Raw genomic sequence first — 14,803 nt, 5'->3', positions numbered from 1 at the left:
AAACTGATAGGATGTCTGCCTTGTCAAAGTTGGCATTGTTTTTGAGAGCGTAGATCTTGCCTACAGAACAGGGTGTTGCCTCCAAGAGGACGTACAGTTAGACCGTAAACAGTCATCTGCTTCCCACCGATGGTGGAGAATTTGCTAAGCTCCTTAGACTCTCAAGTTCATTTCCTTTTTTTTTTAATGATCATATTTTTTTATTATATTATGTTAGTCACCATACAGTACATCCCTGGTTTTTGATGTAAAGTCCGATGATTCATTAGTTGCGTATAACCCCCAGTGCACCGTGCAATACGTGCCGTCCTTACTACCCATCACCAGCCTATCCCATTCCCCCACCCCTCTCAAGTTCATTTTCTTAATGGATGAAATCGTGGTCGCACTTTCATGTGTACATACGCACTGTTATTAAGGTAACCCTCTCAAGGACTCTCCCTGGCTGCGTCCACTGATAATTCCAGGTGCCCCCTCATCCTTCACAATGATCAGATGCTGAGGGCTGCATAGACCCTACCAAGTGATATGGAATCAGATTCTGCTGCCCTCCCTAGAGATGAAATCTGTGTTACCGGATAACAAGCAAAAACCCTATCCTGCCTTTCCGACATAAAAACATTGCCTGACAATAATCCACTATCAGGGAAGCCAAAACACACACACATCATTTTTGCAATGAGCAACACGGTAATAATATCCTTTATGGAAAAATGCCCAGGGGCGCTTGGGTGGCTCAGTCAGTTAAGCGTCTGCCTTTGACTCAGGTCATGATCTCAGGATCCTGGGATCAAATTTGACACTGGGCTTCTTGCCTGCTTCTCTCTCTGCCCCTCCACCCAGTCCCTGTTCTCTCTATCACTGTCTCTCAAATAAATGGATAAGATCTGAAAGAGAGAAAGAAAGAAAGAGAGAAAGAAAGAAAGAAGGAAGGAAGAAAGAAAGAAAGAAAGAAAGAAAGAAAGAAAGAAAGAAAGAAAGGAAGGAAGAAAGAAAGAAAGAAAATGGTCAGACTCCCACCAAATGTTGGAGAATTAACTCTTCTTCCTTCAAGCAAAATTGCATTTGTTCAATGACGGTTTAACAACGCCGGGGAAGCATTTGACACGTGCAGTAGACACAGATGAGAACGTGCAACGAATTTTACCTGGGATGTTCACATGGGGATCTTGGGAAAGGTAACTCTTGGACTGAAGTCCTCACAAGGTGCATCTAAGGCAGGTCCGAAAGTGCAGGTTTGCCAGGGGAAGCCCATGCAGCACAGGAGGAAATAAACCATGAAGTGCTGGGACCTTGGACTTTGCTACCTGGAGCTTGTATTCTAGGTCACAGCGAAGGACAGCTACTCCCTGATTCGTGACTGATTGCTGAGTTTGCAGCAATGATGTTCGAAAAAAGGAAAGCATGGATGGCAAAGAAAATGTGATGATGCACATGTCATGGTTCCCTCAAGGGTCTCGTCGGATGGCATTGGCACGTGTCATGGTCCTTGACAAGTGTGTTTGATTCCTCTCCAAAGCCACAAGAGGCCCTATGGATGGGTTGAACCACCTGGAGCTGAGTCTTGGCTGCCATATGCCACAGCAGGGGCGGGAAGTCTATCACCCTAAAATACTGCCCCGCCTGACATCACCACAGCCCCCACCCTGGCTTCCAGAACTGGATAGGGTGGAGAACGACATGCCTGTCTTAGGAGAGCGCACAAAGGTGTGTTTTCTGCAGCCACTACCCTCCACGTCAGCCCCGTCCATGCGGGCTCCCCGGGGCCACTGAAGGGAGAGTTCTCTAGCACAGAGGCTGAATCCCACTCTCGCGGGGCGACCAGATGTAGCAAATCAATGTCCCAGCTCACTTTGACTTTCAGTGACATGCGCCAAATGCACTTTAGTGCCGGTGTGTCCCAAATACCGCACGGGGACCTCACACCGGGGAGAAATATTTGTTGCTTATCTGGAATCCAAATCTAACTGGGGCGTTTGGTTTGTGCCTGGCCCACCCCGCGGCCCACGAGCTGCCGCGCTGATCACAGAGAAGTTTGCAGGATGGACGACACTGGTTAATGTGACACCCGACCTCACCGGGAGGACGTAGACAAAGTCACACTGTCAGTAATGGCCGAAACCACTCGATATGCCTCGTAAACATCCACCAAAAAAAAAAAAAACACCTCAGCAAACTGACAATGGAGTGTTTCGTTCTTTTTTTTTAGAAAGGGATAATCTGTGTGTAAGGGTGTGTCTGTGTGTACGTGTGGGCGTATGTGTCTGTGCATGGACATGTGTCTGTGTACCTCTGTGTCTCCGTGCACACGTGCATACTGTGTCTCTGTGCGCCTCTGTGTGTGTACACACGTGTGTGTGTGCACTGCTGTGCACGGCCAACACAGGCCAGCTAGAGCAGGACCGCTGAGACAACCGCAGTAAAATCCAGGCAGGGCTGTGGCATGGACCTCCCTCTCCACTAGTATTAAACTTCAGTATTAGAGGTCCTGCCAGTGAACATAATAAGCACAAGAAGGAAAGGATGGGGTCTTGCTACTGTTTGTAAAAGAACTGTTCAGCCCAGAAAAGCAACAGTCAATGGAAAGTCTGAGAAAACTAATGGAAAGCCTTAGGAATCTGCACCAAAGTGATGGGTCATGGTGTCACAGCCAACTACATGGCAATGATGGTCCCCAGTGCAGGGGGACAAGGATGGACAAAGGGGGGGAAGAGCCACCTGGGATGTTGGATCATCCTGGCAAAAAGGAAACAAAAAGCATCATTGTTGCTATAAAACATGGATGCCATGGTCACGGGTTGCGATGACAAGTTCCTCTTAGCTCACGTGCCACTCGCCCACGGGACATGTCTACGTCTGCAGGGAGGAGGATGTGAGGCAGGGCAGGGGGAGGGACCACATGCTCAGGCAGCATCTGAGCCCAGACTTCCCACTTTCCAAGAACCCAACCCCTGTCAGCACATCCTTCAAGACGGACCCGATCCACTCTACCATGCCGCAAAGACAAGTAAACTTCCCCCTTGCCTTGTGCCACATGATTGCACAGAAAAAGGAATGTCCAAAGTTCAGATACATGGAAAAGAACTTGACACTGGGAAAGACTCTATAATCCAACACACAGACCATAGATGTCCTTCTAAAAATTCACAATATGCCACAACACAGAATGTCTCCATAAAACAGAGAAGCCATGCTAAAACCACTAACGTATGTCATCAGTGGAACTTGGTCACTGGCAAAGGGAGACGCCATGCACAAACAGGAATGATACCTCATAATGAGAAATCATTGCTGACTTAAAACCGGCAACGGTCAGAATACCACAGTGAAAACCCACAGGACGGGGGGTGGGTATTTATGACAAGCCAGAGAGAAAGAGCAAAGCATGTGGTAGGTGAACATTTAAAGATGCACGAGGTCTATGATNTGATTCCTCTCCAAAGCCACAAGAGGCCCTATGGATGGGTTGAACCACCTGGAGCTGAGTCTTGGCTGCCATATGCCACAGCAGGGGCGGGAAGTCTATCACCCTAAAATACTGCCCCGCCTGACATCACCACAGCCCCCACCCTGGCTTCCAGAACTGGATAGGGTGGAGAACGACATGCCTGTCTTAGGAGAGCGCACAAAGGTGTGTTTTCTGCAGCCACTACCCTCCACGTCAGCCCCGTCCATGCGGGCTCCCCGGGGCCACTGAAGGGAGAGTTCTCTAGCACAGAGGCTGAATCCCACTCTCGCGGGGCGACCAGATGTAGCAAATCAATGTCCCAGCTCACTTTGACTTTCAGTGACATGCGCCAAATGCACTTTAGTGCCGGTGTGTCCCAAATACCGCACGGGGACCTCACACCGGGGAGAAATATTTGTTGCTTATCTGGAATCCAAATCTAACTGGGGCGTTTGGTTTGTGCCTGGCCCACCCCGCGGCCCACGAGCTGCCGCGCTGATCACAGAGAAGTTTGCAGGATGGACGACACTGGTTAATGTGACACCCGACCTCACCGGGAGGACGTAGACAAAGTCACACTGTCAGTAATGGCCGAAACCACTCGATATGCCTCGTAAACATCCACCAAAAAAAAAAAAAACACCTCAGCAAACTGACAATGGAGTGTTTCGTTCTTTTTTTTTAGAAAGGGATAATCTGTGTGTAAGGGTGTGTCTGTGTGTACGTGTGGGCGTATGTGTCTGTGCATGGACATGTGTCTGTGTACCTCTGTGTCTCCGTGCACACGTGCATACTGTGTCTCTGTGCGCCTCTGTGTGTGTACACACGTGTGTGTGTGCACTGCTGTGCACGGCCAACACAGGCCAGCTAGAGCAGGACCGCTGAGACAACCGCAGTAAAATCCAGGCAGGGCTGTGGCATGGACCTCCCTCTCCACTAGTATTAAACTTCAGTATTAGAGGTCCTGCCAGTGAACATAATAAGCACAAGAAGGAAAGGATGGGGTCTTGCTACTGTTTGTAAAAGAACTGTTCAGCCCAGAAAAGCAACAGTCAATGGAAAGTCTGAGAAAACTAATGGAAAGCCTTAGGAATCTGCACCAAAGTGATGGGTCATGGTGTCACAGCCAACTACATGGCAATGATGGTCCCCAGTGCAGGGGGACAAGGATGGACAAAGGGGGGGAAGAGCCACCTGGGATGTTGGATCATCCTGGCAAAAAGGAAACAAAAAGCATCATTGTTGCTATAAAACATGGATGCCATGGTCACGGGTTGCGATGACAAGTTCCTCTTAGCTCACGTGCCACTCGCCCACAGGACATGTCTACGTCTGCAGGAAGGAGAATGTGAGGCAGGGCAGGGGGAGGGACCACATGCTCAGGCAGCATCTGAGCCCAGACTTCCCACTTTCCAAGAACCCAACCCCTGTCAGCACATCCTTCAAGACGGACCCGATCCACTCTACCATGCCGCAAAGACAAGTAAACTTCCCCCTTGCCTTGTGCCACATGATTGCACAGAAAAAGGAATGTCCAAAGTTCAGATACATGGAAAAGAACTTGACACTGGGAAAGACTCTATAATCCAACACACAGACCATAGATGTCCTTCTAAAAATTCACAATATGCCACAACACAGAATGTCTCCATAAAACAGAGAAGCCATGCTAAAACCACTAACGTATGTCATCAGTGGAACTTGGTCACTGGCAAAGGGAGACGCCATGCACAAACAGGAATGATACCTCATAATGAGAAATCATTGCTGACTTAAAACCGGCAACGGTCAGAATACCACAGTGAAAACCCACAGGACGGGGGGTGGGTATTTATGACAAGCCAGAGAGAAAGAGCAAAGCATGTGGTAGGTGAACATTTAAAGATGCACGAGGTCTATGATGAAAACAATTCCAGAAAGACAAGAAAAGCGGGGGGGACACATGTCTACCAGTCAGAGTTGTCATGAGGAGCAAACATAGCATAAACAGAAATCTCAGCCCCTGGTGGGCACCGGGCTTTACCCATTCCCCAGTCTATTCCCCATCCAGCTTCTTACTTATTTTAAGATGACAGACGTCAAGTGCCCGTCATGCCCCTTATCGGTAGACTATTCAAATACAACCAATACCTGTTCATTTTCTAAATGTGGCCTGAAACCGTGAAGCACGTTCTTGAGCAGCGCCATGTGCCTTCTTGCCGTTATACAAAGATGAGTAAATTGTGTGCAGGTAATAAATTACGTGCATGCACGTCGATGTGCACATTGTGGTCATTGATGCACGAGAACGATAACGAAAGCATAGCACCCATTAGAGCCATTCAAGTGTTCCGTCAGATTGAGACGTACTCTCGTCGAGAAATGCTGAACTACAGAGAAGATAGAAAGTCTTTTGAGGGAATAAAATGGAGCGATAGATGGGAAAAGTGATATAAACAGAGCACCTGTTCTAGAACGGGAAAGGCGGGCAGGCACCACGCTAAATAGCCGGGTGAGTGCTCCTTCCTGTGTCTGCAGTGGGAACGGTCAGAATTCCTACAGCCTGGCATGAACGCCAACACGCCTAAGGCTTAGGACAGGGTGGGATCATCACCTGAGACAGTTGTCCTGTCTTCACAACTAATCACACACACCCAATCTATGACTAAGTGCCAGCATCATAAAGCATTTATTCAGAAGTGCTGAACATTCATTTCCTTATGCAACTGGCAGTGAAACGTGTCTCCATGCTCATCGGCCAGCAGGTCAGAAGTTCTCCTTAAATGAGACGTCTGTGCAGAATGGACCGCCCAGGGTGGCTCAGAGCAGACACCGTGTCCTCTCCTGGAATTGAACTCACAAACTGAGCTACTCATTATGAGTGTCAAGAACATCCCTATGAGGCCACACGCAGCTGGAGGTCATTTCTGGGAAAGCAACTGCCTCCGCCGGCCTCATCCCTGGACAAGCAGCCCAGCTGCCAGCCTTGCTCATGGACAATTCTCCTTTTTTTTCCCTCTAACTCACGATCAATTTTATCTTATCAATTGTCGATGAATGATTCATGATTGCTATAGGAAAGTTACACGACTGGCATGAGCTTCAGAGACGGGGGCTCCTGAAAATATTCTAGGAGTTGCTCTTAGGCTTAAAACGAAAATTTGACCATTCTAACATATTTTTACTTTGAGGTGGGGGTGGGAAAGAAAAGCAGGTTTATGGAAAACAAAGCCAGCTGTCATTCAAGAGCTATGTTCCCTCACTTTGTACTTTTCTAGCAATGAACTCTTCTGCTGTTACTTTCTTAGAAGGTATTTCTACACAAGGGTGTCATTTCTAGCTGTTTTCTTCAAATGGCTGAATACTAAAGCTCTATAAAACTGTGTCGACTATTGAAGAAAATTGTACTAGAGTCTTAAGTGGGACGTTTAGGGCTATATTTACAGGATATATATATATTATATATTATACTTACTATATATGATATATAAATATAGGATAAGAAATATATAGTAATATATATTTTACTAATAGTAATAATACAGTATGTTATATGTGTTATATGCTATATATATGTTATATATAATATATATAATAAACACTGTAAAATATATAATGGTATAATATATATTATAAATATGTAAATACATATTTGGTAATTATATATTATCATAATATATAATAAATATATATTATAATNTAAAATTTATTTTTAATGATCAGTAGGCAAGGTCAACTAGCAAAGCAGGAAGATGAAGGAAGTGATCAAACGGAAGTCCTCTCCAAGGGATTCAGAGTGCGTGAAGACATTAAGTTGTTAAAGAGTACAGTGAGCGCCTACATACATCTAGACTTAGAACCTGCCGGAGAATGTGGGTAATTTGAAAGGTGTGCCTCTGTCTTCCCTCGGGGGAAGCTTGGTGTGTGGCAGCAAGCACGGTGGACGGGAAGGCTTGCCTTCCCCACAACAGCGGGACCGAGAAATCTCACCAGGGACTTTCAGGGAGAGCAGTAGCGGTTATGACATAACGAGTGCACACAGAATGGTATGGGTGATGACAGAACACAGGGCGTTTGGGAATCTTGAATGGAGAAAGAAAGGAGCACGTGTGCAGGCCAGCCGTTCGTGGCTAGCAGAAATAGAAACGGTAGCACCACGGGCTCTGGGAAGCTCAGATCCGTCAGGTGGGCAGTGTCCATGTCCTGCCCAGGAGAAGTCCCAGGGAACAGGTGACAGCTTTGGGGACAGCCGCCGGAAACCACATCTGTGCACCTGGACCCGAACGCAGGCCATCCATTCTCTGTCCACTAGAAAATAAGTCTCTGTCCCTAGACAGGCTCCTCCCTGTCTACCAGCACCTGTGTCCATATTTGCAAAACACGGACAGCATTGTAGCCATGCCACTGGTGTGTGTGTGGGCAAAGGAACAGGACGCGGAGCACAGTAGGGGCTCGCAGTTGTGTTTGTTATACTTTATTTACTCATGTAATTCATTCTATTGACCTTATTTTACTTATTTATGTTATTAATTAATGTGCTTTATTCATTTTGTTATTTATTTTATTCAATTTAATTCATTTTATTTTATTAATTTATTTTATATGTTACTTATTTAATTTAATTAATCAATTTTATTTAATGAATTAATTTTACTTTATTTACCTTATTTTTTGTATTGACTTGTTATTCATTTATTTCATTTTACTTTTTGTTAATTTATTTTGTCATTTATTTTGTTTTATTTATTCAACTTAATTTATTTTATTAATTTATTTTTATTTATGCTACTTATTTTGAAATTTAATTTATTTCATTTTATTTACTTATTTAATTTATGTACTTCATGTAACTGTATTTATTTTTATGTATGTATGTATTTAATTTATTTAATTTCTTTACTTGGAACACCTGGATGGCTCAGTCAGTTAAGCATCTGACTTCAGCTCAGGCGATGATCTTGGAGTCCTGGGATCAAGCCTCAAGTTCGGCCCTGCGTGGGGCTCCCTGCTCAGTGAGGAATCTCGTCTTACTTCTCTCTCTCAAATAAATAAATAAAATCCTTACATTAATTCTTTACCTAATTAATTTTATTTTATTGAAGGATAATTAACTCACAGCATTATATTTTAAGTATCTTTATGTACCTCCTCGAGAATTCTATCTTCCTTGCACAGAAACCCCTTGATTGCTACGTATGTGTCTCGCTGTTCATGGAATTTGCAAGCATGGCGTGTCAAGACCCTGGGGGCTGGGCTCTTTCTTGGTTTCGCCACTTACACCTGGGTGATTGGGGAAATTTAGCTGAATATCACATGAGGATAATAACCACTCCTACGTCACAGGGTGCCTGTAGAGAATAAAGGCAATTAAGCTCATAAAGCCCTCAGGACAAGTGCCTCATCTCTATATATGATGTATATCTATATAATATATATAGTATACATATTTATACATATAGAGACCAAATACATATATGACGTTTATATACCAGCTATATGCACCACATATATATTACACATGTATGGACACACTATATATATTATGTACACACCGTACACACATATATACTCTCTCTGTATATATATATACCACATATAGATACAATGTATAGACTCCATGTACATATAGACACNTGTATAGACTCCATGTACATATAGACACTATATATATACTCTGCGTGTGTGTGTATATATATCCACTCCACAAATAAACACAATATATATAGACTCCATGTACATATAGACACAATATATATACTCTGCGTGTGTGTATATATATACTCCACAAATAAACACAATATATATAGACTCCATGTACATATAGACACAATATATATACTCTGCGTGTGTGTATATATATACTCCACAAATAAACACAATATATATAGACTCCATGTACATATAGACACAATATATATACTCTGCGTGTGTGTATATATATACTCCACAAATAAACACAATATATATAGACTCCATGTACATATAGACACAATATATATACTCTGCGTGTGTGTATATATATACTCCACAAATAAACACAATATATATAGACTCCATGTACATATAGACACAATATATATACTCTGCGTGTGTGTATATATATACTCCACAAATAAACACAATATATATAGACTCCATGTACATATAGACACAATATATATACTCTGCGTGTGTGTATATATCTACTCCACAAATAAACACAATATATATAGACTCCATGTACATATAGACACAATATATATACTCTGCGTGTGTATATATATCTACTCCACAAATAAACACAATATATATAGACTCCATGTACATATAGACACAATATATATACTCTGCGTGTGTATATATATCTACTCCACAAATAAACACAATATATATAGACTCCATGTACATATAGACACAATATATATACTCTGCGTGTGTATATATATCTACTCCACAAATAAACACAATATATATAGACTCCATGTACATATAGACACAATATATATACTCTGCGTGTGTATATATATCTACTCCACAAATAAACACAATATATATAGACTCCATGTACATATAGACACAATATATATACTCTGCGTGTGTATATATATCTACTCCACAAATAAACACAATATATATAGACTCCATGTACATATAGACACAATATATATACTCTGTGTGTGTGTGTATATATCCACTCCACAAATAAACACAATATATATAGACTCCATGTACATATAGACACAATATATATACTCTGTGTGTGTGTATATATATCCACTCCACAAATAAACACAATAAATATAGACTCCATGTACATATAGACACAATATATATACTCTGTGTGTGTGTATATATATCCACTCCACAAATAAACACAATATATATAGATTCCATGTACATATAGACACATGATATATATATACTCTGTCTATATATCCACTCCACAAATAAATACAATATACGTACTCCTTATATATGTGCACGCACGCCATCGATTATACCGTATACAGTTCCTGAATGTATATGTACATATCCATATATAAAAACACACCGTATATACAGAGAGAGTACGTGTGTGGTGTTTCTATGTGATGTGCATACATACACACATACCACGTACACAGATACGTTGTGTGTATATGCTTACCATATACAAACACCACATACATATTCTGCCATATATACAGAGTCTATGAGCTCATGTGATACATACATATTTATATATTGGGCGTGTATATACATAATACATATTATAAATCCATGAATCTCATTTTAGGTCTTGCACCATTATTCCTCTAGAAATCTGCGATCGTCAGTCACGTGCCCTATTCTATAGCACGTCTCCCGGACATTCTGATTTATCTATTGCAAAGATGATGTCTGCTTTTGATTATGTGAGTAGGAAACGGCTTTCTTCTGGGGCAGGATAAATCAGAGGAGCATTGCAACCTAAAACAGGGAATCAAATCACAGCCAGCAGACAGAATCATCAAGGAAATATTCATGCATTCCCTGAAATGACTATTGGCCGTAACTTTTAGGCTTGGAAATGAGATGTCCATATTAACATATTATGCAAGGGTATTCACTGGTTATGGAAAAAGCTGTGTAGCCTGGGGTCCCAACTGGTTTATTAGCCTGCCAACTGACACTAATGACCACAGATTCATTCTCTCCTAATTCTAGAGGCTGAAATTCTCCGCTGGCTATCATTTGGCCAAAACCAAGCCATGGGCAGGGCTGCACTCCCTCCAGCCGCTCTAGGGGAAGGTCCTGCCTTTGAGAATAAAATAAATAAAATAAAATAAAATAAAATAAAATAAAATAAAATAAAATAAAATAAAATAAAATAAAATGTACCTAACCAACTCAAGTCAAAACCCACACTGACATCATACACGACGACTTACTCTCAATGATTTCTGCTTCAAATACGGCAAATGCAGCTCATTTACTCACTTGTCTTCACTTGTGAGATCACGTCACGTTGAAAGTCCTGCTTTGCAAGCTGTCTTCGCCACGCAGCAGGGAAAGGAAGCAAGCATGTCCTCAACTGGCACACGTTGCATGAGTTTCAATGGCACCGGATGTAGCAGGATGACCCTCGTGCAGAAAAGAGGGGAGCGAGCTTGCGAGCCCAAACATGCCTATGGGCACGGCTGCTACTTTTGTCCTCCTGACAGCCCAACTCCCAGCTGACCGGCTGTGAAGCAAGAGAGGGCGTCTTCCAGAGCCTGATGGATGCCGGCTTCCCCAGTCCCCACATGAGGCACCCCCGCTGCACTCAGGGCTCACTCCTAAAAACACTAGCGACAAAGCATCAATGAAGAGAAACCCCTAGGACGCTCTTGTGGGTCGCGGGTGAGGAAAGTCTCACTCGGGAAAAAGGGAGCTGTGCAAACTGGTACTTTCTTGTTCTCTATGACTGAGGACCATTGGGCTATATGTCATCAAAGTGACAAAGTCTTCATTTGTGACCCAGGATCTCCTCCCCCTGCAAGGAGGTGAGCTAGGGACACTTTCCCAGGTGCTTGTCCACATTTGCTGACTAAATCATTGTTGTTCCTAAATGTCTATCAGCACCATGCTGGTGACACCAGGTCTGCGCTGTCTTATACACGTGCTTTGCACACATGTGCGTTCGATGTATGTGCTTACACGCATGTACCTGTCTACACCAACGTGCCATCCGACGGCACCTTCCACACCGGCCCCTCAGCCGGTCTACCTTGTCCAGGGCTTGACAGCCAGTTCATTTCCCACTGGGTGCTGAACACTGTAAAAATAAAACATACACCGTTAATACTCACTCTTATAAGAGATTATTCAGGGCTGAGGTTGGGGGCTGGAGACAGATGTCTACTTGTCGCCTTCTGTCCTTTTACCTGCTGGAATTCTTTTTTTTTTATTTTTAAGATTTTATGTATTTATTTATTTAACACAGATAGAGACAGCCAGCGAGAAAGGGAGCACAAGCAGGGGGAGCGGGAGAGGAAGAAGCAGGCTCCCAGCGGAGGAGCCTGATATGGGGCTCGATCCCATAACGCCAGGTTCACGCCCTGAGCCTAAGGCAGATAGATGCCTAGCCGCCGTGCCACCCAGGCACCCCTACCTGCTGGAATTCTTAAATGTGAAATATGATCATATATTACAATTAAGTGTAACGTGTTATATGTTAAAATATAAAGAAATTTTTTAACTTAAAATACCTTTGGAAAACCACAATGCCAAAATGTAGGTTTTGGGTTTTTGGGTTTTTTTAAGATTTTATTTATTTATTTAGTGAGAGCGTGCACATGCACGTGGGGGCAGGGGCAGAGGGAGGGAGAGAATGTCAAGCAGTCTCCGCACGCAGTGCCGAGCCTGGTGCGGGGCTCGATCTCACAACCCTGGGATCATGACCTGAGCCAAAACCAAGTCAGACACTCAACCCACTGAGCCACCCACGCACCCCTAAAATGTAGCTTTAAGGAGAAAAACAGTGAAATGTTTAAATGACTCTTTAACCCTAGGGGATGCTATAATTTTACATATATATTATACATTTACATATTTATAAATAAAATATGTAAGTGTTTATATTTTTGTATAAATTTACATATATTTGTATGAAATACATGAAATTAATATTTATGTTTTATATATAAATTAACACATATTTATAAAGAGAATATATGAAATATATAATAGATTGTATCATTTTATATATATTTATTTAGTATTTATTCTATTATTTATCTATTTATTTATTTATACTCTATCTACTCAAAACTGGATCTCACAACTGGACCTCAAAACACACATATGTTGAGGAGCCTAAGAATTTGGGTTCACATTTTCATTTTCCTATGAATTAAATATCAGAAACATTAAACGTTGTCTCTGGGGGCAAAATGTATTTTCAGTTCAAAAAATGTCATTTCAGTCATTGCTTAATTTTAAGCAACTAGGAACTGACCTGTGCTGTTACTTATCCTGTTTTACTCTCAGTAATGAAGCATGAACTGACCTGTAATACTCTTTATAATATTGTATCGTCAATACAATACTGTTAGTAAAAACAACAAAAAAAGTCATGTCCACATGTATTGAGGCTTATAATCCTTTCATTATTTTTTCTCGTTCTGAGAATTAAATGCAAGCTATCCCAACTGTGAGGTTTCGGACCCCTGTTTGTCTTTTCAAGGAACCTGGCTTCAGTTGGGAAGCGCCAAGGGCATAAACCCTGATGAGCCTTTGGTTTTGTATCGAGCAGCAAGCGAGGTGGCAGCCTTCAGAAGGAGTGTCGTGGGACAGGCTGTTACAGGACTTGTGTCCCCTGAGTGCCGGTGGTTCTTGTCATGCCGCTTCCAAACCGCTTCCAAAATTAGCATCTTTCACATAACCAAATAAAACACAGACGATAAGATGAAAAAATCGCTCCAGAAAACTATGGCAACAAACATAAAATACATAGGGGTGATAAAATCTATATTAAACAAATAAATCAACAAACACCAATAATTCCACAAAGCGTTGTCTTTTAAAAATTTTGAATAAAGAACAAGACACACGTTTTCCTGAATGGCAAAATTTAGAACCCTCAAGACACAACTTCTCCCTACCAGAATCCATGTTTTAAAAGGAATCCTTTCCAAAAACCACATTGTGTTTGTAACTTGGCAAATTGACCTTGAATTTCATCTAGGAAAATGAGCAAAGCACAAAGTATTTCTCTAGACAATCACAACATAATTTGACCTGACGCTCAAACGTGGTATCAAACTACAGCAATGCGATGAATTCAGTGTGTAGGAAAGAAAGGGGAACCAGCATGTAACGTGTCTATGTTACTTGTTGTCAACCGTGCAATTATCGAAACACACCCAGGACCTAGAACTTGGGGCGAATGCCAGGAGGTAGAAACGCCAGAGTTCTACACACAGGGGAGCTCGAGAAAAGCCAACCCCTCCCTTGGTTACTTGGACGGGGTGACCAAAGTCATAGAGGAATGGCCATCCATGCACCCTGAGACCAACAAGTGGATTAATCCAAATGTCCACACGCACAAAGAGGATCCGTACAACGCGCCCATACTGAGCTCAGGGCAGGATCCCCCATGGGCTGCTGGCTTAAACTGCGTCTAGACGAGTCTCGTACTGAGAGATGAGATCGGTATTGTTTCACATTCACATTGTCTACACGGTAGTTGAATTCACTTGTAAGCAGCAACTACCTGTGTGTTGCGGTTGTAATAAAATGTACTCCATTAGTAATAATAACTATGCAATAATATGGATATAATGTATGCTTCTCATGCCCCGTTCCAGGAATTGACACAGACTTGCAAATAAGCCTTTCCAAGGATACATAACAAAACAATATATCTACAAACTCTCTGATAGGCAGTAAGACGTA

This window comes from Ailuropoda melanoleuca, chromosome X (genome assembly GCF_002007445.2).
Source record: "Ailuropoda melanoleuca isolate Jingjing chromosome X, ASM200744v2, whole genome shotgun sequence".
Taxonomy (NCBI): Eukaryota; Metazoa; Chordata; class Mammalia; order Carnivora; family Ursidae; genus Ailuropoda; species Ailuropoda melanoleuca.
Note: the sequence above shows the minus strand (reverse complement) of the source record.